The 26,895-nt window shown below is 44.4% G+C and overlaps 1 protein-coding gene across 4 annotated transcripts in view; it reads left to right on the top strand.

The window, feature by feature from the left end:
- The window catches only part of LOC127577830 (tetraspanin-18-like), a 184,746-nt gene that overhangs the window by 11,295 nt on the left and 146,556 nt on the right, over nt 1-26,895 (top strand). Inside the window, exons 1-2 of one of the 4 annotated variants that reach the window (XM_052029417.1) lie at nt 6,009-6,219; nt 18,567-18,627. The exons of 1 other annotated variant lie outside the window; for it this stretch is intronic. The gene's annotated coding sequence lies outside the window, so the exon portion shown is untranslated. Of the gene's footprint in view, nt 1-5,252; nt 5,304-6,008; nt 6,220-18,566; nt 18,628-26,895 lie in introns of those variants that run through there. 2 more of the 4 variants (XM_052029420.1, XM_052029418.1) reach the window with 2 other exon arrangements.

Below are 26,895 nucleotides of genomic sequence, written 5' to 3'. Positions count from 1 at the left end.
CTGGAATCAAAATTCCATTTGGATCTTAATATATAGCAATAAATAACTGAAGCTTGTAGTGATTTAGGACTAATTGACGCTAGTTGTGAACTGTACGTAACTGTTCCGATTTACATACAAATTCACCTTACGAACAGACTCAAAAACGGAACTCGTTTGTGATCCGGGGACTTCCTGTACTCTCTTTCCAGATCCTCAAGCCTCTCGATGTCTACATTTTTTAGTCCCTTTGGAAATCTTGCAGGCCTCTAAGAGATCAACTTTCATTCTCCTAAACTCCACTGAATATAGGACAATCAGTGGACAACCTCCTCCCTCCTCTGCTCCCACCCTCCTCATCTTAACTACCAGCCTAGTGAATCTATGTCCACCAGGTCCAAAGCAAGAAGGTACCTGAAGAACAGCAACTGTACACAAGAGACTGCAGGTGCTGCGGTCCAGAGCAAAAAAACGAGGTGCTGGAAGAACTCAGTGGGTCAGGCAACATCTGTGGAGGGAAATGGACAGTTGACGTTTCAGGTCTGGACTGGTCTGGATGAATAATTGTACACAGCTCCCTCGAGGTGTGCTCTCACCAAGACCTTGCACAAATGCAGCAAGGCTTCCAGTCTCTTGCAATCAAGACCAACATTCCATTTGCTTCCCGGCAATAAAACAAATCAAAGAGTATATGATGCTAACCGAAATTAGTGGATCATGTTACTGAAATTAAATCAGATTACTTCTGAGAGTGTTCCAACATTTCTGGTCTTCCAGCTTCCTCTCTGAAAATCTTTGAAGGCTTTTTTTTGAAGTGCTTCATTGACTGGCTTGCTACTTTCTGTTATGAACTAATCCCTCTCGTCTGTGTTTCTGGCATGCATTTTTCCATATTTACAACCAGAAATGGATCTCAATTCTTTTCAGCATATTGGGTGTGGTATGGGTCTTTTTTTGAATGCCAATGCAAGACGGTTAATTGCTTATTCGTTACACTTTATATGGAAATGTATTAGCACTTTGGCACAGGAGCCCTGACTAGCTACTACACCTGTTGTCTTCTGGCCAGCAGGACTGCAGGGGTCAGATATGATAAAACCCTAATGGATGTTCATGTACTTTGCTGTTGTACTGATCAGAGTGTTTCAAGATACTCTCTGTCAAAGCACCAGTATATTAAAGCCAGGAGGACAGCTTTAGATTGGAGCCCAAAGCCTTCTTAGCAATTAATCATACTCCAACATCTTTGGGTCCTATGATGTTGGAAGTGTTGGTTAAAATTTCTGGGCATGGCTTCAGAGACACGAGCCATACAGCTCCTTTTGGCAGTAGGTGGCTGCCCTTCATCTGCCAACATCACTTGTTCCTACTGTAAAATTTTCATTGCAGACTCTTCTGCATACACAATGTCCACACCCTGTGGGATTCTATATGTCTGGCCTAGCTATTTGGAACTAGTAGCGAGAGTCCTGATAGATGCTGGCTGGAAAAACACGAAGAACATATGTCAACATGGAGATTCCAGGAAATCCTTACATTGTAATCCAATGTCTCGGAGGTTCAGTAATACTGGGAATTGGCACATTCGGAAACACTGCAAGATAAAGAGCATGCTCTACTGGGGGATTTGGTCTGTTCCATCAGTTCTAATTCATTTAATGATGTATCTTGTGTTGGCTTCTTCATACTGAGTCAAGGGCTTGGGAATAGTTGATAAGCAACCTAGAGATTGTTCCAGTTTAGATATTCCTAGGAACATGCATACCCTTTTGTGCAATTTTCATTTAAATCTGGTGGGGTAATTTGTGCCTGATGTTTGGGAGTTGGGGGACGGTGTTGGAGTGAGATGAAGGGTGGGGAATGGTGTCAATTGGTGTGTATCATAGAGAACAGCCCAATGAGTTGCTTGGTATTTGGATATCTAACTGTATCGTGCATCCTCTGATCAGCCTATTCCAAGGTTACTGCTGCAGAGAGGGCTTCCCTGGCTTAATGTTCCTTAACCATTTAACTGCTCTTCTGCTTGTAAGTCAGTCATGACACTCCAGTGTGTGCCCACTGAATTCCCGGTTAACTGGAACACATTTAAGAAGTTTGAAGCAGAGGAAAAAAAATCCTCTGACCGTTTTCTATGATTCTTAGCTAACCACCAATTACCATCCACTACGAATTCTTGACTCGTGTTTTTTTAATCTTTCTTATTATATAGGTCACATGTTACATTAATTTTGTATCAGAAAGTATTGACTGTAAACATAAAACTGTGTTTGCCATTTACACTTATTAATGTGACATCCACATTTGTGATATTTCATGGACTTGGCATTGCCCCTTCATGCTCTGAGGTTGTGAGTATACAGAGCCCTTTCTTGAATGGTTGTTACTTCTTCTTAGGCAGTTGCCTGGAGTTGAGGGGACTTGATCGCACTCCAGATCTGTGGGCTCTGATAAGCCAGTATGGGACCTGCAGACTCTGCCTCAGGTGGGGCAGCTGGTGTCTGATGTGACAGCTGGGTGGGTTGCTGGGGAGGTGCTGAACTTGCTTGGGTTTCTGTGTGCTCCTGAAGCATGGACGTGAGGTTCTCAGAGCCATCCTGCACGCTCCTGCTCCATTTTGAGCCATCTAGGGCCAGGCTCCTGCTATATTAACCATCCACTGGTGGGAATAAGTTTAGAAAGATGTCCTGAGAAACTGTTGTAAAATCAGGGGACAGTTTAATCTGGCAGCAGAGGAGTAAGCTTGTAGCAGCTCCTTGACAGAGCTATCGCATTACTCCCAGCCCTCTGCTTTGTCCCACAGTCCTGAAATGCACCTCCTGTATTTATCAAATTCCTTTTTGAAAGTTACAGTTCAATCTGCTACCATGATCCTTTCAGATAATGTAACCTGATTACATGATTTCCACCTGTATTTCTGTTCCGCCAATTAACGTCAGTCTGTGACGTCTGATACTGAACTCTTCTCACACTCTATCAAAACCCTTTAAACAGCTTTATCAACTCTCCCCTTCACCATCTCTGCTGAAAGGAGAATCCCAGCTTCTCCAATCCCTTCCCATGACTGGAAGTCCCATACCCCCAGAACCATTGTGGTAAGCCTTTTCTTCATTACTCTCCGAGGACTTGACGTCTTTCCTCATCTGCACCCAGGATTAGCCACCTTGGCCTAACAAGTATTCTATAAAGTTTTAGCTAATCTCAAAATAAAGGAGAAGCTGAATAGGCCTGACAACGAGGAGGATCTTTAGAATTCTCTTCCTTGGAGGGTCGTGGACACTCAATCAATGAGTTCAGTTGAAACAGAGATTGATACATTGTTGGATATTAGAGGAATTAAGGGATATGGGGACAGGGCAGAGAATGGAGATTGAGGAAAAGGATTAGCCATGATCTTGTTGAAAGGTGGAGCAGGCTGAAGAGAACAAATGGCCTCCTCCTGCCCCTAATTCTTATGTTGCTATGTTCTTAGTTTCTGTTGTTTAGTATTCGTAAGTGGGAATTTTAACCCTTGTGAGAGGGTGAAAGGTGACAGAACCTCAGAAACATAATATCAACCTGTCAACTTCTGCACCTAAATCAATCTCACTGGGCCATGTGTAAACAATCCTTCAGGAGGTCCCAAGATCAGGATCGAACCCAGGTTGCTGGATCTGTGAAGCTGCAGTACCGCCCAGTTGTTGAGGTGACCTTGGCTGGCATCCAAAGTGCCTTGAAGCTTGAGAAGGTCCTGCCATAGACTGTTCCACCCTGCACCCGTCACTTCGCTGTCAGATCGCCAGGCATCTTGTGGGAAGGGAGGGGAGGGGGTGGGGAAGACAATGTGTGAGGTGAGAGCTCTTTGATTAGAGCCCCCAATTCCATGTCCACTCTCACAGTTCTTCCTCTCATGACTGTCTCATATATAAAAATCAAAGCATTGCAGAGGCTGGACGTCTGCAATAGAAGCAGAAAATGCCGGGAACGCTCAGCAGGTCAGGCAGCATCTGTGAGGAGAGTAACTGATTTGATGTTTCAGGTTAATGACCTTTTCATCTGAGTTGGAAAACTGAGAAAGCAAGTATGCTTTAAGTTGCAGAGGGGTGGAGAGACAGAGGGGATGCCTGTGATCGGGTTGGAACCAAGATTATCCAGGTGACCCAGTGCTTTCAGTGGTGCCGAATTAATCACAGATGATCTTTTGTAGTAGAGGGAGGTGAATGAGAGCAGCCTATATATCGCTGCCGGGCATGATCTCCTAAGCACTTTGTTGCAACTCATTGGACTGATGAATAGCCAAAGTATCCTATTAAAGGCAGCACGTGTAATATGCAGTCCCTGGGACAGAACTGCATGCACTTGTGTGATTGCCATGTTTAACACTCCATCCATATGACCAGCCTTTCCAGGGCAAAGACGTCATTGTAAAGGCTGGTGACAAGCTCATACTTGTGATTGAATTGGCCAACGGAGAGGACCCCTTCACCACAATTACAGAGATATGTGAGTGCAGGTTGGCAGGGTGATACATAGCCCCTGCAATGTCCTCACATCTGACCTGATTTGTTGGTGGTGATATTATATAGCTCCACCAATAGCATGTTCTTCCTATTGTTTATCATGCATTTCGTCCAGCACCGCAGCTGTTACTAAATCTGCATTTCTGTTTGAACTAGGGTTGGTCTTTTGACTTGCTAGTAATGGTTGAATGAAGAATATAATGAATTATAAATACAACTCTACTGCTTCTGATGCCCCATGGATCCGCAGGAATGCCTGTTTTGAATATTGTGAATCTATGCTACTCAGCAAGGACAGATTCATAACATAACATGTTGAACCAGGTACAAGAACAGCTACTTCCCTTTGATCACTTGGTTCTTGAACCACCCTGCACAACCCTAATCACCTCCTCAGATTTGCAACACTGTGACCACTTTGCATTACAATGGACTTTGTTTTTTTTTGTTGTAATCTTCTTGTAAAAATTGTGATAATTTATGTTTAATTTATGCTTTTCTTGTGAATGTTGTGTATCTGATGCTATGTGCCTGTGATGCTGCTGCAAGTAAGTTTTTCATCGCACCTGTGCATACATGTACGTGCATGTGACAACAAACTTTGACTTTGACTTTGAAGAGTTCCCCAGAGAACTTGCTCTCCACAAGGACTGAGGGGTGCCTGCTCTTATTATATTCTTAGGGCAAACACACCTGCAACAGATAAAATGGGTTGAAATAAGACCAATTATATCATTCTCATGTGCTAGTTTTCTGTTACAGGCAGACTTCTCCTCTGAGTTGAGAGAAAAAGGACAAATGAGGAAGATGAGATAGAATTCATACCATGTGAGTATGGTGTCCAATTTTTAACGTAGGTCCTGGAACTTCCAAGTAACGTAAAATAGAACCAAAAAGACTGGAAATACTCAACAGGTGAGGCAGCAACTGTAGGGAAAGACATAAAGTTAATTATTCCAGTTAATGATTCTTCATTACAATTATTGCAAGTAACATGTGCTGGCAATGTTCTGTTGCTTGTCTAGCAGGCAACATAATGGCTTGACAGTGATACACAGTGGCAGCCAAAATATTGGGCATGTTTGTGCTACTGAGACATTTTGCTTTATAAACTCTGCTCACCCTGGACGCCATCCTAAATTTTTAAGTTCCATGATTGCATTGAACCCTCAGGATATTTAAAAGTAGACAGTTGGCCTGTTCATTGGCTGGAATTTATAATGGGAGAGAGACTAGGCCAGCAGTGCAAGACCACAGGAAGTCTGTAATTAAATGATCTTCTGTCTCTCTCGCACACACACAACTGTGATTGTTCTGACAGCCGTATGGTTTTGGAAATGTGCACTGCTTTTATAGGTCTGGAGGCATCCTCCACTCGCTCACGTATGTCTGAGCTCCAGTCCACTCTCACTCTTTCTCTCAGGCAGTCATGTGAGATTAGTTAGAAATCTTGACATACAGCTTCCTGCCAGGAGGTAGGGCTACTGCTCAAGCTGCTGGACTTGTAGTATGTGCATGAGCTGAGCTGTCAGTGCACAAAACGGCTGAATCCCGTGTGACTGCAAGAAAAGGACACAGACTTTTCGCACGAGGGCTTAACATTGCACTGTTGCTTCTGCCTCAGCAACGTGCACTTGGAGGCGCTGCCCAATCTTAATTTTAACTGTTTTAAAAAAGCCTGAAGCTGGCAGCAGTAATTGAGACTTCACCGTGACTCCCAAGCGCTGGAGTAATTCTGACGTTGGTAAGTGCAAATGACAACATTATCAGTGGCTACATTTCTTGTTGGAGTTTTAAGTCTCACACTGGTGTAGCCCAGTGTGCTTCTGTGGATTGTTTGGTAGCTTGGGTCACTGAGGCTGGTTTTCCTGCGGTGCTTCTAGATGTAAAGATTTGTGCTTAATTTTCTTGAAAAATTAATCGTGCAGAAGAAATTATTTGATAAATGCAGACTGAGACTTAAATGCAGACCTGCTAGATGTGGTCTAGCTCCGCAACGTCTAAATGAACCATTTATATGTTTATTTAAATAGTGGAATTAGGGAGATCATACTTGTAGATTGAGTGAAGCCTCCTTAAGTTCTGTTTGAACTATATTGTATACACGGTGGGCTGCTGACAGCTGTTAGCAGGAGGGAAATGTTATCAGCCTGTTGAGTGAGAGAGATTACAAAATCATTTATACATTATTAGTGCTGCTTGGTTTAAAGAGATAACAAACTGTTCCAAATTCAGATTCTTTGTCAGTAAGAAATGCACAGGACAAGTTATTTCACTCACAGTGTGAGAAGTGAAGTAGCTGAAGGGCTTCACCTTACTACTGGCACAGTAGAGACAGTGGGAGCCCTAGTTGCATAGTTCTGTCTCTTAATGGCTTTATGTCTAGTTTACGGTAGTGATGGGGCTTATCATAAGGACCCCATTTTAAGCAGGAGGGTGTCAGCAGCTGCGTGCCAGAAATTCATTCTCAATTAGGAGCCCTTACCTCCCTGTTTTAGGCTCCCTAAGGGCTCCCTGTTAGGAGCCCTTGCTGGTGAAATGGTGCTGGAAAAGCTGGAATAGCGATACATGCCCCAAGGAACATGCCCCAGACCAGTCCAGCACATGTCACAGCTGGACCTTGTGTGGTTTCCTCACTGAAATGATTGCAAGGTTGTCAATTACACTGTTTAGTGTTTTAGTGCACACTTACCGGGGTGTGGTTTCAGGACTCAGTAGCACAAGCTGAAAGTTAGTGGTGCAGAATGGACTGTTACCTTCACCACTCTAATGGGAAGGCTCTGGTTGTCTTCAGCTGCCCCTGAGTGTCAGTGTCCAGTTTTGGGAAGATTGACACAGGCAAGGGAATAAACTCTCCGAACGTTTGGATGCTGCTCTCAATGTGTTAGTAGAAGGGGTGAAGATGGGTTCTTCCTTGCCCACGATCCAAAGATATCTCTGAGATCAATGGAAGGACATGGCCAAGGAGGCCAATCCCAGAAGTGAACCACCTAGAACCTGGAGACAGTGCCAAAGGCAAATTTAATGATCTGACCCAAATGGTCAAGGTCAGTAAACGTTTCAGCAAATCTCATTTCCCAACAAGTCCGCTACTATAAACGGAAAATATTGGAAATGTGCAGCAGGTCAGGCAGCATCTATAGAGAGGGATGAACAAAGTTAATGTTTCATGTTGTCAAATCTTCATCAGACTTAGGATGAAAAGTCTGATGGAAGGACATTGACTGGAATGTTAACTCTGTTTCTATCTTCACAGTTGCTGCCATAACTGAAGAATGTTTCCAGCATTTTCCGGTTTTATTTTAGATTTCCAGCTTCTGTAGATTTTTGCTTTTGGCACACTGGCTTTCACCAGTGATGACTATAGAAGTTGGGATGTTATGTTGCAGTTGTACAAGAGGCTGGTGAGTTTGCATTTGGAATATTATGTTCAGTTTTGGTTGCCCTGTTACAGGAAAGATGCCTGGAAGGCTGAGGGAGATGTCAAAGAGCATGGGGGAGGCAGTTCTAACCTTGCACGTGGCTCAGGAAATCATCCATTCCAGCATGGATGAAAGCCAGCTCCATATCAACACTGCTGACCCAAATGGCCTTTGCTTCCATTACAGTGAGCATCTGAGTGTGGCAGTGGAGATTCTGACCTCTGCCAAGCAAGCTCAAACCGCTGTCGTGGTGCTCCATATCCCAGGGTTCAAATGGCCTTTGATAGAGCCACGGTCTCCAGCGGTCTGGCTGCAGGCCCTCTCTTCAGACTACTGATAATCCACTGTGTGGATTGACAGTGACCCTGCCAGGTGCAAACTGGCTGCCCTCCCTCAGGATGACAGCATTTGTTCAAGTTTGAGTTGAGTTTATTGTCATGTGCGCAAATCTGGTGAGGTACAGGTACAATGAAAAACTTGCTTGCAACAGGCACATACAGCACAAAGAATATAAATTATACATAAAAGACAGTGAAGAGAGAGATAAAGAAAAGACTGCTAAAACAAGACCTTAGTGGAAAGAAAAAGCAAAAGACACAATCAGAGACAACTCCGTGGCAGTGCAAGAGGAGGTCCGTAGTGTTCCGTTGCTGAGGTAGGATTAGGGTTGTGCAGGTCGGTTCAAGAACCTGATGGTTGTAGAAAAGTAGCTGTTCCTGAACCTGGTGGTGTGGGACTTCAGGCTTCTGTACCTCCTGCCTGACGGTAGCAACGAGAAGATGGCATGACCCAGGTGGTGGGATGCTGCCTTCTTGAGGCAGCGCCTCCTGTAGCTGCTGTCGATGGTGGGGAGGGCTGTACTCATGATGGACCGGGCTGAGTCCACTACTCTCTGCAGCCTCTTGAGTTCCTGTGCGTTGGAATTGCCATACCAGACTGTGATGCAACCAGTTGGGATACTTTCAACAGTGCATCAGTAGAAGTTTGTTAGAGTGTTCAGTGACATGCAAAATCTCCTTAAGCTTCCAAGAAAGTTGAGGCACTGGTACACCTTCCTTGTGATTGCATCTATGTGCTGGGCCCAGAACAGATCACTTGATATGTTAACACCAGGGATTTGCAGCAGCTAACTGTCTCCACCTCTGACCCACCAATGACACACCAATGCTGCCTTTGCTGGTGTTTGCCAGTCAGCTAGTCCAGACTCCAACACTTCCTGAGATTGACCCTCACCAGGGCTGTGACTGGAATGAGCCACGAGGAGACTGGAACTGCAGATCGTAAATGACTTGTTACTGCTTGTAAGCTGCATGTGGACGGGCTTTCGTTTGAAGACTGTTTCTTGGTTGTGTCAATGGCAGCACTCCACATTAAGTGCTGAAGGATGATGCACCATACCTTACAGTCGCTAACGACCTCCAGCTGCAGCCTCCTCCTTTGCTAGTCAGCAGCCTTCTGCCAGCCAATCACAGGAGTCATAGAGTCACACAGCACAGAAGCAGGCCCTTCGGCCCATCAAGCCCACGCCGCCCCTTTTGCCCATCTAAATTCATCCCATTTGCCATTTGGAAGCAGCAGCTGAGGAAGGGTCACATGGAGGTCACAGAGGATTGGCGCAGTGATGTAATGGTCTTCTGCTGTTCCCCTATTCACGTGAGTGAGGCTTCCAGACCCCAGAAGGGGAAAAGGCTCTTTGGCAGGGCCCTTCCTTCCTTGCCCCTGCTTTGGCCTCCCATTGGCAAAGGGCCTTGAACTTGATCTTTTACCTCTTGCTCCCACACGTTCTGGAGGCCCAGAGAGATCACAACTAAGATTTCTGTACACTTGAAAGAAAAAAAAACTGAGCCTCCAACACAAATCCAAACAAATGCTTTCAGGTCAACTCTCCAGCCCAACTGAACACAACCAACTCAATCCCCCCCCTCCCCATTAAACCTGGAAGCAATTGTTAACAATCCCTTTAAAATGGCAGAGATGTGAGGCTTCTTCCTTTTGTTTGGATTTGGTTTCCCGAGTGCTGGGTACATAAATGCACCATAATTTGCTAAAGGCAGTCATTAATCTGACGTTTTATGAGGACGAATATCAACAAGTCCCTGCTCAATACGAGTCAATTTGATAAATAGCACGGGGCAGTATGTCAGCTGAAACTGGAACCCCCAGCACTGGAAAAAATCGTGCAATGAGTTTGAATTTCTTGGCCTCTATTGAAGGTTGGCATACAGGGCCCTTTCAACAACTTACAAAGAGGTGTGGAGACACAAGAGGCTGCAGATGCTGGAATCTGGAGCAAGATGCAAGCAGCTGGAGGAACAAACCGGGTCAGGCAGCATCTGTAGAGGGGGGTGGGCAGTCAACATTTCAGGTTGAGACCCTTCATCTGGACGCAGTGAAAGGTCTTGACCTGAAATGTTGACTGTCCATTTCCTCTACAAAGAGGTGTGTAGTTTGACATGCACTCAAACTGCCATGTTCTCTTTTCTTCCACTGCCCCTCAGCTCAAATTTTCCATTAGAAAGCAGATATTAGGACCATCCTCTGCTTTACAACAGCCACCAGTCTTCCATTGCTTCAGCTTACCAGAACCCACACTTGTTCAGGTCTTGAAGGGGACTAACAACCACTACAATTTGCACCCTTGGTATAGTCCTGAAATACTGTCACAGACAGCTCACCTTAGACATTCTTGGACATCCCAAATTCACCCACCTTTTGAACCAGAATCCCAGCTTGCCATTAAACCAGACCTGTAAACAGTAAAAATTGTCATTGAATGTAGACGAAAGAAAACCCAGCAAACAATTTTTAAAGATATTGAGGGCAGAGGGATCTATCAAATAAAATGCTCTCAATTAATTTGATATTCTACAGCTAACAGTTGCTATCAATCAGAATTTTGCCTCAGAGATGACAGAACCAATTGGAGTCCTAAACATCACACAGAATTTAACAAAGTAATTGGATATCATTTTAATTCCTGGGTGGACAGGGCTTGGTGATCAGGAAACTAAACACACCCTTTCTCTTCAGTGAGCTTTTAAGTCCAATATCTTCAAAAGCTCAGATCAGATTTAAGTCCAGCACGGCCCCAACCATTCTGTTATAACACCCCTCTTGTCTTTTAAGCTGTTTTTAAAATGCAAATTTTTCACTAGGTTTTGGACACCAGCCTTGATGTCTGCTTCTAATAGAGTTGGTGTCAAATTTTCTTTGATAACATTGTATTGAGGCACCTTGTGATGTATTACTGTTTTAAAGGCTTGTCAGAAATGTAAATTCTTATCGTTAAGCCCTGGTTTTAAGAAGAAACAATTGTCAGTAAGTTCTAACACATTTCAGAGAGAACTCTGCTCACTCCGGGCTACGGCTGATAGATATGTTCAGTGAGCGCTGTAATCTCCCCAAATCAAGCCAACCCTCGCCATTAATTTCTTGTGACCTGCAAGTGGAAGAGATTTATCTGATTTCAGCCGTGGGAGCTGAGCAAAGGAGACAGCTTTCAAATGGCAGAATTTCTAATGAAAAGATCTGTCTGTCGCGTTTGAAAGCCGCCTAATGGGTAAATTCAAGCAACAGGCAGTCTATGAAAGAAGTGTTTGTATGTGTTGTAAAAGGTGGGGCAGTGGCAACTGTTGGAGAGAAGCTTGATGAGTTCTCTCTGCAGGGCTGGGTGCTGTTTCAGCGCATGGCTGCAGCGCTTGCTGAAAGCCATCATTATTGGTATTGGAATTGGTTTATTATTGTCACTTGTACTGAGGTGCGGTGAAAAACTTGTCTTGCAAACCGATCGTACAGGTCAATTCATTACACAGTGCAGTTACATTGAGTTAGTACAGAGTGCATTGATGTCGTACAGGTAAAAACAATAACAGAGTACAGAGTAAAGTGTCACAGCTACAGAGGAAGTGCAGTGCAGGTAGACAATAAGGTGCAAGGTCACAACAAGGTAGATCGTGAAGTCAAGAGTCCATCACATCATATAAGAGAACCGTTCAGTAGTCCTATCACAGTGGGATAGAAGCTGTCCTTGAGCCTGGTGGTACGTGCCTTCGGGCTCCTGTATCTTCTACCTGATGGGAGAGGAGAGAAGAGAGAATGTCCCGGGTGGGTGGGGTCTATGATTACACTGGCTGCTTCACCAAGGCAGCGAGAGGTATAGACAGAGTCCAGGGAGGGGAGACTGGTTCCTGTGATGTGCTGGGCTGTGTCCACAACTCTCTGCAGTTTCTTGCGATCCTGGGTCTACTAAATTCATTGGAACAAACTTGGAGTCTTTGAGACATCCCATCATTTCCTGCAATCAACTGCAGGAAACGTTTCTCAAGGACACTGATTGAGTCCTGCAGACGTGGAAATGTTGTGTCCAGACCAAAGAATCACCCACAGAGACTCTATATTAACTCTCCAGAATCAGAATCAGTTTTATTATCACCGACTTGTATGTTGCTGTTTTGCGGCAGCAGTACAGTGCAAAGGCATAAAATTACTATAAATTACAAAACTAAATAGTGCAAAAAAAAGGAATAATGAGGTAGCGTTCATGGGTTCATGGACCGTTCAGAGATCTGAAGGCAGAGGGGAAGAGCTGTTTCTGAATCATTGAGTGTGGGTCTTCGGGCTCCTGTAGCTCCTCCCTGATGGTAGTAACGAGAGGAGGGCATGTCCCGGATGGTGAGGGTCCTTAATGATGGATGCCACCTTCTGGAGGCATCGCCTCTTGAAGATGTCCTCGATGGTGGGGAGGGTTGTGCCCGTGATGGAGTTGGCTGAGTCTACAAGCCTCTGCAGCCTCTTGCGATCTTGTGCATTGGAGCCTCCGTACCAGGCAGTGATGCAACCAGTCAGGACGCTCTCCACCGTACTTCTATAACAATTTGTAAGAGTCTTTGGTGACATACCAAATCTCCTCAAACTCCTAACGAAGTAGAGCCGCTGGAGTGCCTTCTTCGTGACTGCATCAATGTGTTGGGCCCAGGATAGATCCTCTGAGATATTGAGGCCCAGGAACTTGAAGCTGCTTGCCCTTTCCACCGCTGACCCCTCAGTGAGGACTGGTGCGTGTTCTCCTGACTCCCCCTTCCTGAAGTCCACAGTCAGTTCCTTGGTCTTGCTGACGTTGAGTGTGAGGTTGTTGTTGTGACACCACTCAACCAGCTGATCTGCCTCACCCCTGTGTGCCTCCACAGGTAGTCTGTGCTAATCCATCACCACCATACATGTCCGTCAGTCTTCTAGCACTCAACAGTCTTTGTTGATCTGTAGCCACTAGCAGTTGGTGTCAGGGAGTTCTGTCAGTTCTCCACCCGCAAAATCCGTAACGTTGCAGGTTGTAATGATTCTTCGTCAATAATGATACTAGACCTTCACCACAGAACACCTATATCAGTATTTAATCCACTGGAGGCCTGTGACTAATGGAGTACCACAGGGGTCAGTACTGGGACCTCTGTTGTCCGTTATTTATATAAATGATTTGGATGGGAATGTACAAGGCATGGTTAGTAAAGTAGGTGGTGTCGTTGACAGTGGAGAAGGTTATTGAAAATTACAGGGGGATCCCGATCAGCTGGGTTAGTGGGCCGAGGAATGGCAAATAGTATTCAGATAAGTGCCAGGTATTGCATTTTGGGAAGTCAAACCAGGGTAGGACTTATACAGTGAATGGTCAGGCTCTGGGGAGTGTAGTGGAACAGAGGGACCTAGGAGTACAAGTACATAGTTTGCTGAAAGCAGTGTCACAGGTAGACAGGGTGGCCTAACCAACGAAGGTCAGGAAGGCTGGAAAGAGTGCTGAGAAGATTTACAAGGATGCTGTCAGGACCAGAGGGCCTGAGTTATAGGGAGAGGTTGGGCAGGCTAGGACGTAATACCTAGGGACGTGCGAGATTGAGGGGTGACCTTGCGATCATGAGGGGCATAGATAGGGTGAACGCACGCAGTCTTTTTCCTATGGAAGGTGAACTAAAACGAGAGGGCATAGGTTTAAGGAGAGAGGTGAAAGATTTAAAAGGGACCCGAGGGGCAACTTCTTCACGCAGAGGGTGGTGCACAGATGGAACGAGCTGCCAGAGGAAGTGGTTGAGGCAGGTACAGTAATAACATTTAAAAGACATTTGGACAGGTACGTGGCTAGGAGTGGTTTGGAGGGATATGGGCCAAACACAGGCAAGTGGGACTAGCTTGGTGGGCACCGTGGTCGGCCTGGATGAGTTGGGCCTGTTTCCATGCTGTATGACTCTGTGACTCTATGACATAAATCCTGCACCACTATTGGCTACCTCTAGTTAGTCTCTCAAGCAAAAAGCTCTGCACAGCTATAGTAACGCTTATCCTGCTGAGTAAACAGGAGCTCCGTACTGATTGTAAGGTGGCAAGGATCCAGGACTTTGCACAGTTGCATTAGGGACGTTCCAAATTTGAATATCAAATACCAAATATGGACTGAATTTGACCTGCAGTGGCTCGTGGTCTAGTCTGCTGAAGCGAAGCTTCCTCCTGACAAGGAAACTCCGACAGACGACTGTGCACGTGGCCCAGGGTGTAGTCAAGGGCAGGACAGAACTTTCAGCGATCTCCTGCCATCGCAGAGGGAGTGAGTTATAGAGTCGTAGTGAGGTACAGCACGGAAACAGATCCTTCGGCCTAACACACCTATGCTGACCATCAAGTACTCATTCACCCGAATTCTACTCTAACCCATTTATTTTCCCCGTCAACTCAACCCCCAGCCCTGCCAGACTCTTGTCACTCACCAACAGACTGGTGGCAAGTTACTGCGGCCAATTAACCCACCGACCCGCATGTTAGGGGGATGTGGGAGGAAACCGGAGCACCAGTAGGAGTTGAGGGGACCAATTGCAGAGGAGAGGGCACTGGAGAGATTAGCAGGGGAAAGGGACCTGTGGGAGCCAGCAGGTGATCTGGGGGTCGAAAATGTGAGGCAGAATTGAGTCAATAGTTCAGAGAGTTCAAGCAGGTGATCAGGGGGAGGTTGAGTATGTGATTAGGAGGTGCTGAGCAGGTCAATGAGAGGGATCGGGACTATAATTGGAAGGCTTGAGCAAAGGATCAGGGTAGAAATTGGAGCATGAGGGGTGTTTCAGCCACATGATGCAGCTTCGAGAACCCAGATCTGCTGTCTGGGTGCAGGGTTGATGGGCTGAATGGTGGTGAAGTAGAGGAAGACTCTGTGGGTGGGGGGTTGGTATGAGTGGCTGAGATGCTGGCTGAGGGACATATATAACACTGAAAAGTTAAAGAAGGCATCTCCAAGGCAGAGTGCGGTTGCTCCTGACACTCCAGCGATGACCCAGGTCAAGTGGGGCCCCTTAGTTGATGTCAAAGCTGGCCCTTGGTTAAGGCCCACATCAATGCTCTCTCTGACCGTGCATGCACCGTAGATGCTTGCGTAAGTGGTGTCAGATGGGTGCCACGCGCTGTTTGACATCCCTGTGTGTGGGCAGTGGGTCACTGTGCGTGATGTACGCAGAAGTACTGAGCACAACCTCGGTCCACAGTCTTCTCCTTTGATCTGAACGTGGCCCAAATGTTCGGGCACCTATGAGTTACTCAGCTATTTAGGGTTAGTGACTGTGCAACAGTTCAGAGTTCTGTCTATTCAACAACAGGAACTCTGAACTGTTGCACAGTCACCAACCCTAATCCCGTTGAATAAGCAAGAACCCTCTGTAATTGCAGTGATTAACCTTTAATCTGCCAAAGAGCAGAAAAGTAAACCATTTATTTTGCAAGGGCATGAAACAGCCGAGCTGGACTCCTGATTTTCCTTATTTTTCCTCCTATTTCAATGTATTGGATTTTGCCTTGTGAAGTTCACTGAGAACCTTGACTATAATGTGCATTTTACATTATAGAAAATGTGAATCTTGAATGCTGCAGTGGGTGTTCAGTAATCAAAGCCTAGATGCTGTTTAAAAGCAGGATGTAGTGGAGTGGATGCAGCTTGGCTTTAATCAGGTTCTGTTGTGATATGTTTCCGGGGGATTTCAGCTGCTCTGTGTTCCTGCTTAAGGATCTGACACCTTTGAAACTGCCTGTGCTGGGATCCCACTGTGAGGGACCAGACAGGAATGTGTAGATTAACATGTTCTTTGACTTTACTTGTCAGTTATTAAAGCAGAGGGATCAGAGCACTGTATAAAGGCAAAAGAGGTTACAACGAAAAAAATAGATAGGATGAAGGAAAATGGAAGGTAAATCAGAAATAGTTGCTTCTTTTATTCAGTGGTGTGATATCCAATTTTAAGTATCTTTTCCATTCAATATTTGTGATATAGCTCAATAGCAAAAGTCACCTTAAATTTTGCAATTCTTAAATGAGGGCAGAAAGTTCTTCATGTCAGCCAGCCTCTCAGGGCCAGGATGATTTACTTCCACAGAATGGTTGTGTGTGTGTGTGTGTGTGTGTGTGTGTGTGTGTGTGTGTGTGTGTGTGTGTGTGTGTGTGTGTGTGTGTGTGTGTGTGTGTGTGTGTGTGTGTGTGTGTGTGTGTGTGAATTCTTTTCAGATGGGATGGTTGTTGCACACCAGCTTCCACACGGGCTTGACAGAGCGAGGTGTTGGTTCAGTGGTGAGGAAGACCAAAGGACCAAGATGATTAGAAATTCAGGCTCCATTGAATGGACTTAAAATACACAGATACATGGACGCACACGCACACGCACACATATACACAGAGACACACACATACACAGAGACACACACATACACACAAGCATATGCCTATCCGTACACTCACCGTACACTGACACTGTGTTCCCACACATACAGATGGGAATAAATGTGTCCTGTCTTGCCTGCCCCCTACCCCTCAACCCCTCCAATCTCAGACACACAATCTCCCTGTCCTCCACACAGTAAACCCCTCCTACCTTCGGTCCACTCTTCCTTTCCTCAGGTCCGCCCTCCCTCCCCCAACCACTCATACTGCTCGTCCTCATAAGTTAATCCTCCCTCCTCCAGAATCTCTTCTAAAATAACAACTTTTAAAAGACAGTTGGACAGGTACATGGGCAGGAAAGGTTTAGAAGGTTATGGGCCAAATGCGGGCAAATGGGACTAACTTGGACGGGCACCTTGGTCGGCATGGACCAGTTGGGCTGAAGGGCCTGTTTCCGCACTGTATGACTCCATGACTCTTCTCATCCTCCCCTTAATTAACCACTCTCTTTCTCCCCTCTTCCTTTCAGCCCCTTTCTACTTACCCCATCTAACTTTATGATGGAAGGAAAGTCCCTGACAAAGAAGCTGAAAATGTTTGGGCCTAGGACACTACCTTAAGAACATAAGAAATAGGAGTGGACCATATGGCCCTTTGAGTCAATTTTACCAATCATCACGATCTATCTCAATTCCGTTTTCTTGCATTATCCCCATATCCCCAATTCCCTTAAAATGCTGAAATCTATCAATCTCTGTTTTGAGTGAACTCAGTGCCTGAGCCTCCACAGCCCTCCTGGGTAGAGAACTCCAAAGAGTTGTCACCATCTAGAATTAGAGATTTTTCTTCATCTCAGTCCCATATAGGCTACCCCTTGTTCTAAGACTGTGACCCCTGGTTCTAAATGCCTCAGCCAGGGGAAACATGCTCCCTTTGTCTACCATGTCAAGCTTATAAGAATTTTGTAAGCTTCAATGAGATCTCTTATTCTTCTGAACTCTAATGAATACACATCCAGTATATTCAGTCTGACTTCATAAGGCAAACTCAACACCCAGAAAGCAATGCAGCGAATCTTGGTCGCAATCCCTTCACGTATGCTTTTTGTCGTAAGGAGACATAAACTGAACGAAGTATTCCAGATGCAACCTCATCCATGCTCCATATAGTCGCAGTAATCAAAACCTCCCTTGGTTAAGGCCAACACATCATTTGCCTTCCCAACTGCTTCTGGCACCTGCAAGCTTGCTTACAGTGACTTGTGTACACCTTTGAACATCAACATTAGCCAGTGTGTCTCTCCATTTAAAAAATACTCTGCTTTTCTGTGGATAAACTTCACATTTTTCCAAATGATATTCCATGTGCCCTGCTTTTGCCCACTCACTCAGTTGGTCCATGTCCCCTTGAAGCCTCTTTACATCCTTCTCCCTACTCACAATTTCACCTAGTTTTGTGTCATCGGCATACTTGGAAGTATGACTTTTGGTCTCCTCAGCTAAATATTTGATACAGATCATGAATAGCAGAGGCCCAAGCACTGGGGCTTTTGCTACCCTAGATATAACCTGCCAACCTGAGAAAGATTTGTTTATTCCCACTTCCTGCTTTCTGTCCAATAATTAATTCTCAATCCATGTCAGTATATTATCCCTGTTCCATGTTGACCAACCTCCTGTGTGGGACATTATTGGTATTGGTATTGATTTATTATTGTCACTTGTACTGAGGTACAGTGAAAAACTTGTCTTGCGTACCGATCGTACAGGTCAATTCATTACACAGTGCAGAAAAGTGTAGAATGATTGTAGTAGGGGTAATGAGTAGATCTGTAGAAAGCCTTCTGAAAATCCAAATACACCACACTCACTAGTTCTCCCATATCTATTCTACAAGTTATATCTTCAAAGAACACTGGTGGATTAGTCAAGCATGATTTACTCTTTTTCAATCCTTGCTGAATCTGCTCAATCATATTATTCTTTTCAGTTATGTCCTGCAAGTGGGATGATGGACTTCCAACAATCACAACCTCCTTCATTTGTGCCAGGTATGACTCCAGTTACTTCCACATAATGCCCACTGACTTCATTTTTACCGGGTCTCCTTAATGTGACATTTGGTCCAGGGCAGTCACTCTCACCTCGCCTCTGGAATTGGTGCAGGGTTGGGCCAAAGCTGTGATGGGATGTAGTAATTTTACTATAAGCTAGAAAAATAAATAAATAGTGCAAAAGAGGAGTAATGAGGTAGTGTTCATGGATTCGTGGAGCGTTCAGGAATCTGATGGCGGGGGGAAGAAGCTGTTCTGAAACGTTGAGTGTGGGTCTTCAGGCTGCCGACACCAGCTGTCTACTCTGTCTATGCCTCTCAAACTTCTGTCAGGTCTCCCCTCAGCCATCACCGCTCCAGAGAAAACAATGTAAATTCTTCCAACCTCTCCTTATCGCACATTCCCTCTAATCCAGGCAGCATCCTGGTAAGTCTGTCCTTCACCCTCTCCAAAGCCTCCACATCCTTCCTCTAATGAATTGAATGCAATACTGCAGGTATCACATGGAGTGAAATGAATTGGCTGAAGACTGGTGTCTGTGATGGTGAGGAATTCAGGAGGAAGCCAAGGTGGGTCATCTATTGGGCACTTCTGGCTGAACATGGTGTGAGCACTTCTTTAGCAGCCACTTACTGTACCCACCATCACTGAGCACAGGGGTATACTTGGAACCGCCTCCTCAGGTTTGCTGTTTAATTGCCCATCTCTGTTTATGTCTGGATGTGGCAGGGCTGCAGAGCTTCCATATGATTTGTGGGTGTTGGGATTGCTTAGGTTTGCTATTTGCGTGCATACAATGTTTTGTGCTGTGGTTTATACTAGAATGAGAAAATGAATAAAGGCTGAGTTATGACTTAAGTATTTAATTTAATGGAAAATTGCAATGAAAATGTTGTATATTGATCTAAAACGGCACAAATGCATAATTTATACCTTCATTTGATGGGATAATACATGGCTCATGTTGCTAATATATTGAAGTCATGGTTTACCCAACCCTTTCATTTTAGTACTCAAGCACTCCTCTCCCAGGCAGGAAATTGTCATTATGGGCACCTTCTAAGTCTATTCTGCATCAAATGACTGGATTTAGTGGCTTATTACTTTTGGCATCGATCACGTTTCTGATAAAACAACAAAAAGGGTTTATAATAAGAACTGAAAGTGCTGAAACTGCACAGTGGGTCGGGCAGCATCTGTGGAAAGAGAAGCAGATTTAATGTTTCAAGTCAAAGACTCTGTCAGAACTGGAAAAGAGAGATTTATAAAAAAATAAAATTAGCTTCAAAGGCAGTTTATTTCTCTTTCCCAGTTCTGATGAAGCATCTTCAACCTGAACTGGTGACACTTCCTCTCCTTCTACAAATGCTGCCTGACCTGTTTTCAGCACTGTTTGTTTTTATTTCATATTTCCAGCATTGGCATTTTCGTTATTTTTAAGAAGGATTTATGCACTGCCTTAATATAGAAATGTACAAACATAGAAAAATAGGTGAAGGAATAGGCCATTTGTTTGACCATTCTATAGGATCATGGCTGATACTCAATAAATTCTCTCTTCTCTCTTCTTCCATCGGGTAGAAGCTACAGGAACCTGAGGGCACATACCACCAGACTTAAGGACAGCTTCTACCCCACTGTGATAAGACTATTGAACGGTTCCTTTTCTACAATGAGATGGACTATGACCTCACGATCTACCTTGTTGTGACCTTGCACCTTATTGCACTGCACTTCCTCTGTAGCTGTGACACTTTACTCTGTACTGTTATTATTTTTACCTGTACTACATCAATGCACTCTGTACTAACTCAATGTAACTGCACTGTGTAATGAATTGACCTGTACGATCGGTTTGTAAGACGAGTTTTTCACTGTACCTCGGTACAAGTGACAATAATAAACCAATACCAATACCATATTCCCACTTGCTTCTTATTTACTTCATCTACCTCCCTCTTAAATATATTCAATGACTTCGCTTCCACTGCCTTCTGTAGCAGAGAAGATCACAGATTCATCATCCTCTGAATGAAGAAATTTCTCCTAATTTCAAACCTAAATGCCTTATCCTGTATCCTCAGACTGTTACCCCTGATTCCAGAGACTCCCAGCCAGGGAAACATCCTTCCTGCATCCAGACTGTTGAGCCCTGTCACAACTTTGTACGTTTTTGTGAGATCCCCTCATCCACTCACCCCTTCTGAACGCTCTGCTCTGTTACCTTCCCTGGACCTACTCATAGCCAACTGTCGGCGCGACATCAGCCGTCTCGACTTTTCTGCTCCCCTCACCCTCTCCAACCTCACCCCTTCTGAACACTCTGCACAGCATCTGCAGCCCTTTGTTTCTCAGTGAGATCCTCTGTCATTCTTCAAAACTCTAGTGAATACAGGGCTAGTTGACCCAATCTCTTCTCATGTGTCAGTCCCCCTCTCCCAAGGTACTCAACAAAGGTTTAACAATAAAGGTTTTGATATTCGGTCTTGACACTTGGTTTTGACGCCGGGTAGGTGCAGGTCTTAAGGAACTAATTAAAAGAGTAGCGAGAGGTAGAAAGGTGGAGTGGTTTACGTTCCAGAGCTTGGGGCCTAAACAATTGATGGCACAGCTGTCAAAAGTGGAGATATTGAATCTGGGAATGATCAAAAGGTAGGAATTGGCTCAATGCTAAAATTTCAGGGAGTTGTACAGTGAAAGGAAGCTGCAGAGAAAGGGAGGGGTAAAGTCAGTGAACCATTTAAAAACAGGAAAACAGGGATGAGAATATAAAACTGAGGAACTGCTGGAACAACCAGTGATTATAGGGGTGATGTTAATTGGGACTTGGAGCAAGTTAATAAGTGGGTAGCGGGGTTTTGGATGAGGTCAAAAGTGAAATATTAAAGGTTTCCAATGGCCAAGTCCTGGATCGAATAGTTTGCAATGATGGTATCCCATTTAAGTGCAGAATTTAGAAATGTTTCCCGGTCTAACCAAGTTGTAGCACTTACGTGAAGATCCATGCCTTCCACCTCTGGGATAGAGGAGGGAGATAACCATCACTATTCAATGGGTTGGGTGTTACAATTACTGTATCACCTCTGGGACGTGCTCAAATCTGGCATGTAAAGCAGAAGGGAAGTAATGCCTCCTTTATGCATTACTGCACAGTTAAACATGCCTTGTTGGTCTTTTTTTCCTTTGTATATCAAAGTCAAAATCAAAGTCAAGTTTATTGTCTTATACACAAGTACATGAATGCACAGGTGCAGTGAAAAACTTACTTGCAGCAGCATCACAGGCACATAGCATTAGAGACACAACATTCACAAGAAAAACATAGATTAAACAAATTATTCAGAATTATACAAGGAAGAACACAATTAGAACAAAAAAAAAGTCCATTGTGGTGCAAAGTGATCATAGTGTTGCTATACTGAGGTTGTGATTAGGGTTGTGCAGGTTGGTTTAAGAACCGGATGGTTGAAGGGAAGTAGCTGTTCTTGAACCTGGTGGTGTGGGGCTTCAGGCTTTTGTAACTCCTGCCCGATGCTAGCTGTGAGAAGATGGCATGGCCCAGATGGTGGGGATGTTTGATGATAGATGTTGCCTCCTTGAGGCAGCACCTCCTGTAGATACTTCAGATGGTGGGGAGGGATGTGCCCATGATGTATTGGGCTGAGTCCACTACTCTTTGCAGCTTCTTACGTTCCTGCGTATTTGAATCACTATACATGGTTTCTTCTGTAGCAGAGCGTGGGGATCAAGATCTCCTTGTCTATCAAACTGAGGGGAAATAGGGTAAAAGTTCAATCCTTTTCTCTGAGGCTGATCAAGGAGCAGAAAAAAATAATGTGGTAGAGACCTGTTGATACAAGGTGCAGGAATGTCATTGTTTGGTTGTCTAACGTAAACACTGGGAATAGTCAGCTCTTCTGATAACATCTGGGATTAGCAGTCTGAGGTCTATAATCCCAATCCAAGCATTTGTCGATATTTTGCAGATATTTGAAGAATGAAGTCTTCCTAATAGCTACCAAAGGTCCTGAAAGAAAGAACAGTGAGATCCTCATTTAGCTCTAGTTAGGTTGGTGCTGGCAATTCAGACAATGATTAGAAGTGTAAATTTGAAAATAGATGTAATTTGGGCAACGATGTACTCACCCTTTGATGAGATATATTAATGCCAAAATGCTGGAGTGACCAAAGACATTCAAAACTGTACAAAGACTCAGAAGTGAGGAAGGGAATTACCCCCATGATCTCCCACCTCACTCCCACGACCCCAACAGAGCGGTGACCGGAGGGATCGTAGCGGGAGGAGCAGAGAAATTCTCATTAATGGTGAACACGCTGCCAGACGCCAGAACAAAGTTGCAGCGACTCTTGATGGGTGAGGGGAATCAGTTGTAAGTTATGGGCCATTTCAGAACAAGAGGTGCAGGAAGATAGGATGCAGATTCTATGAAGCGACTTCCAGTGCATAGTTTAAAAGAGGACAGTCTCGCAAGCACTCCCAGCCTTGTGTGCTAAACTGACCAGCAACAGCTGGATCAGGGATTTAAATATGTGGTGATGTGGAGGAGGGAATGGTTCAGGTTCCTGGACCAGTTTGGTTTAATAATGAAATGTATGGATGGGAACAGAATCAAATATTTGCATATATGAGAATAATTATTGCTGTGATTGTAATGATGAGCAAATAATATCATAAACAATGGAAAAGACAATTTTAGCCATAAAAGCAATGCACACAAAGTGCTGGAGGAACTCAGCAATTTAGCCATAAAAGTATTTTTCTATTACAAACAGCAAAGCTCTAGAATATCTATTGATATGCACCATCATTTTGAACAGGGCAGCTCCTTTCTTAGGATCTTGAGTGGTTTGTTGGTAACATCCGAAACTCAGAATTAAATTACAGGTTTATAGGGCTCTCGTTGTTTGCATCAAATAGAAATGGCACTTCCAGTAAATAAAACATTGCTATTGACAGTTGAAAAGGAGCAGGAATTTGCTGGGAGCATTTGGCAGCTTGAGCAGCATGTTCACAAAGAGCATAAGTTGGTGCTTGGGATAGAAATTGCATAGAAGGTCTGCACTCAGTACACTGGGCTGGAGCTTGCTGTCGGAGATCGAATAGCGTCTGATGTTAGCTTGACTGCCTTGTACCTTGTCTGGTAAGTTAACTGATAATGTGATGTGATAACAATGCAGGGAGGGAGGCAATGCAGCTGAGATGTGAGTGGCAGTGAACAGGATATCTCTGCAATCAATCAGAGTTGAGGGAATGATGATGCAATTGATTAAGTTAGTGAACTAGTAATTAGAGATCTGGAGCAATAATTTTGTTCAAATCCCATCACAGCAGCTGTCGAATTTAAATTCAGTTAATTAAATAACCTGGACTTAAGCTTTTAACAAAATCATCTGGTTCCTGATTATAGAGGAAACTAGTCTGGTCCTGCAGGGGAGGAAATCTGCTGCCTTTACCCCTGGCTTCTGTTGTTACTCCAGGTGCTCCCTCATTGTGACAGGAGCTGTGCAACCTGATGAGCACATTTTGGACAGTCACATTCACACGTAGCTACCGTTCCAAAGAGGTTTACTCATAAATCACGATGAGCATTTCGAGCCTTTGTTTCTGACAGTGATTTCCGGGACATTGTCCGCTCTATAGAAACAATCTGACCTGCTGAGTTTTTCCAGCGTTTCCTGTGCTTGTTTCAGATTTCCAGCATCTGAAAGGCATTTTTTTGTTTGCTTTATTATTTGACATCATACTGATAATCTAGGAAATGACTCGAGGATGGAAAGCTCTGTTCAGTGAACAGACAATGAGGCCATTAGATTGGAGTAAAAACCCAACACATTCCCTGGTGTACAGCAGGGAAGAGAACTTGCCATCTTTATCTGGTTGGCCTGGATGTGTGGTATGAAATCAACATGGTTGAAATGGAATTTCCCTTTGAATCAGTTGAGTGAGGCGTCAAATGGCTAGAATTCCCACACCACACGGACTGCAACACTTTAAGAAGGGGTAACTACAAAGGGCATCTCCCAACAACTAAAGGGGCAGAACTTGTGGTCAACAGAACCATAGTCTACAAAAGTTTCAAGCTTCCCTTGGAAATCCCCCCAGCAGAAAGTTGTGGGAGCCAGCCAGCGCTCTCTTCCACACAAGTTCAGGGGGAGTTGAAGGGGCTTGTGTGAAGCCAAAACAAAAAGGAGAAAAAATTTTCACAGCAGGCTAAAAAACATCAAAGTTGCCAAGTGCTTTAAGTGCTCAGAATGACTGTGAATGTTTCTCAGACTTTCAAAAATATTTTACATTTTGAAAAACTCTGTTGAAGCTGCACAGCATAACATGACTTAAAGTGCTTCGAAACACTTTAAAACACCCTTAACAGTTTTAAGATATCTAAAGTAAAAGTCCATTAGAGACAAAATATTAAATTTAGAAAGTGCATTATTACATAAAGAACCTAGCTAAAAGTCTTGGAACAATACCGGATATTTACCTGAGGCTCTTGCTGCAATTCCCATCCGTGCAATCCAAGGGGAAAAGATAAGTTGCTCTTACCCGGCACAGGGGTCTTCAGTGGCTGCAATTTAAACAATTTTGCTGAAGTTCCCATTCCTACTCTTGAGGTCCATGTGGAGCCTGACGCTGGAGCAGGGAAGGCTGCCCAGTGGCAAGCTATTGACAATAATGTCTGGATCTCCAAATTCACATGTGTTTGCATGCAAGTGCAGGAGTTGCTGACCATTATATGTGATATTTTCTTGTTCAGTTTCAACACCTGCATGTCACTGATGCCAGCAGTTATTGCCAATCCCCAGTTGCTCTGGTAGATGAGTCACTCACCACAGGATGCCCCGGCTCTGAATTACTCTTGTAGCTACAGTATTTATGTCGCTGGTCCCATTGAGTTTTGGTCAGTGGTGACCCCCAGGATTTTGATGGGGACTCGGCCAATGGCAACGTCATAGACCCTGCCTTGCTGGAATGTTGGCAGTTTTGTTGCTTTAACCCCACAATATCCAGTGTAAAAGAGGAGACCGTCATTATTAATTAACATCAGTGCCACAGAAGAATACAACCAATTGTTTAGCCAAGCATAAGGAGGTTTTCATGGTATATTGGTGCCACCTGGTTCTTAAAAAGAGAACCACACAAGCCGGGATTTGAAATAAAGCAGAAAGTATTGAAATTCACATTAACATTTGAAACGATGCAAGTGTGCACTTCGGGATGTGTGGCTGTGGGATGGATGCCAAGTATCCTGCCACAATCCTGAGGTATGATCTGTTTCAGGTGAGTCTGAAGTCCAGCTGATCATTTCATGTGTTCCTGTGTCTGAGCCCCAGTGTCTCAGCTTTCTTGGCCTATAAGCAGAGTGAGTAACAGCAAGTTTAAGTTTATTTTTACAGGCATATCACAAGATCACAAGACAAAGGAGCAGAAGTAGGCCATTCAGCCCATCAAGTCTGCTCCATTAGCTAAACTAAAGCTATTCCTATCTAGCCCCAATTTCTGGCCTTATCCCTTGATACCCTGACTAATTAGATACCTTTCAATCTCCTCCTTAAACTCCCCCAATGATCGGGCCTCCACAGCTGTACGTGGCAAAGAATTCCATAATTTCATGACCCTCTGGCTAAAGAAATTTCTCCTCATTTCTGTTTTAAACCGGTACCCTCTAATTCTAAGACTGTGCCCTCTAGTCCTGGACTCACCCACCAAAGGAAACAGCTTAGCCACATCTACTCTGTCCAGTCCTTTCAACATTCGAAATGTTTCTATGAGGTATATACCCAGGGCAGGGAGAGTGCCTCCACGTTCTCTGCTGCTTTCTGGGAAGGAGCGCAGTGTGTGAGCATTTTACATCGGGCTGTGGTACCATGCAGTATATTCAGTATATGCAGTAGATTTGTCTTTGTGCTGCCAACGCCACTGAAGCTTGATCTTATTTGCTCGCAAGAAGATTCCCATCCGTCATTGCTCTGACTTCGTGAGGAAGTGCCCTTTGACTTTGTCACACTCACATGGATTTTGGACACCAAACATCCTGATTTTCATGGACTTATAGAACTGGACCACTGCAGTAAGGAGTCACTTGCACGAGATGCTGCCAGATTTAATGAAGCGCCTTTTGGAACCTGGAGCCCAAGAGTTGGATTAGTGCAGCTGGCGAGAGAGCAGATAGTAGCTCAACTGGGAATTCACTAAGAAGCTGGAATGGAGTAAAAGTTAGTGGAGGATTTGCAAACATCCCGTGT

This window comes from Pristis pectinata, chromosome 14 (assembly GCF_009764475.1).
Source record: "Pristis pectinata isolate sPriPec2 chromosome 14, sPriPec2.1.pri, whole genome shotgun sequence".
In the NCBI taxonomy this organism is placed as follows: domain Eukaryota; kingdom Metazoa; phylum Chordata; class Chondrichthyes; order Rhinopristiformes; family Pristidae; genus Pristis; species Pristis pectinata.
The sequence above is the reverse complement of the archived record's forward strand: the minus strand, read 5'-3'. Positions and strand labels throughout refer to the sequence as shown.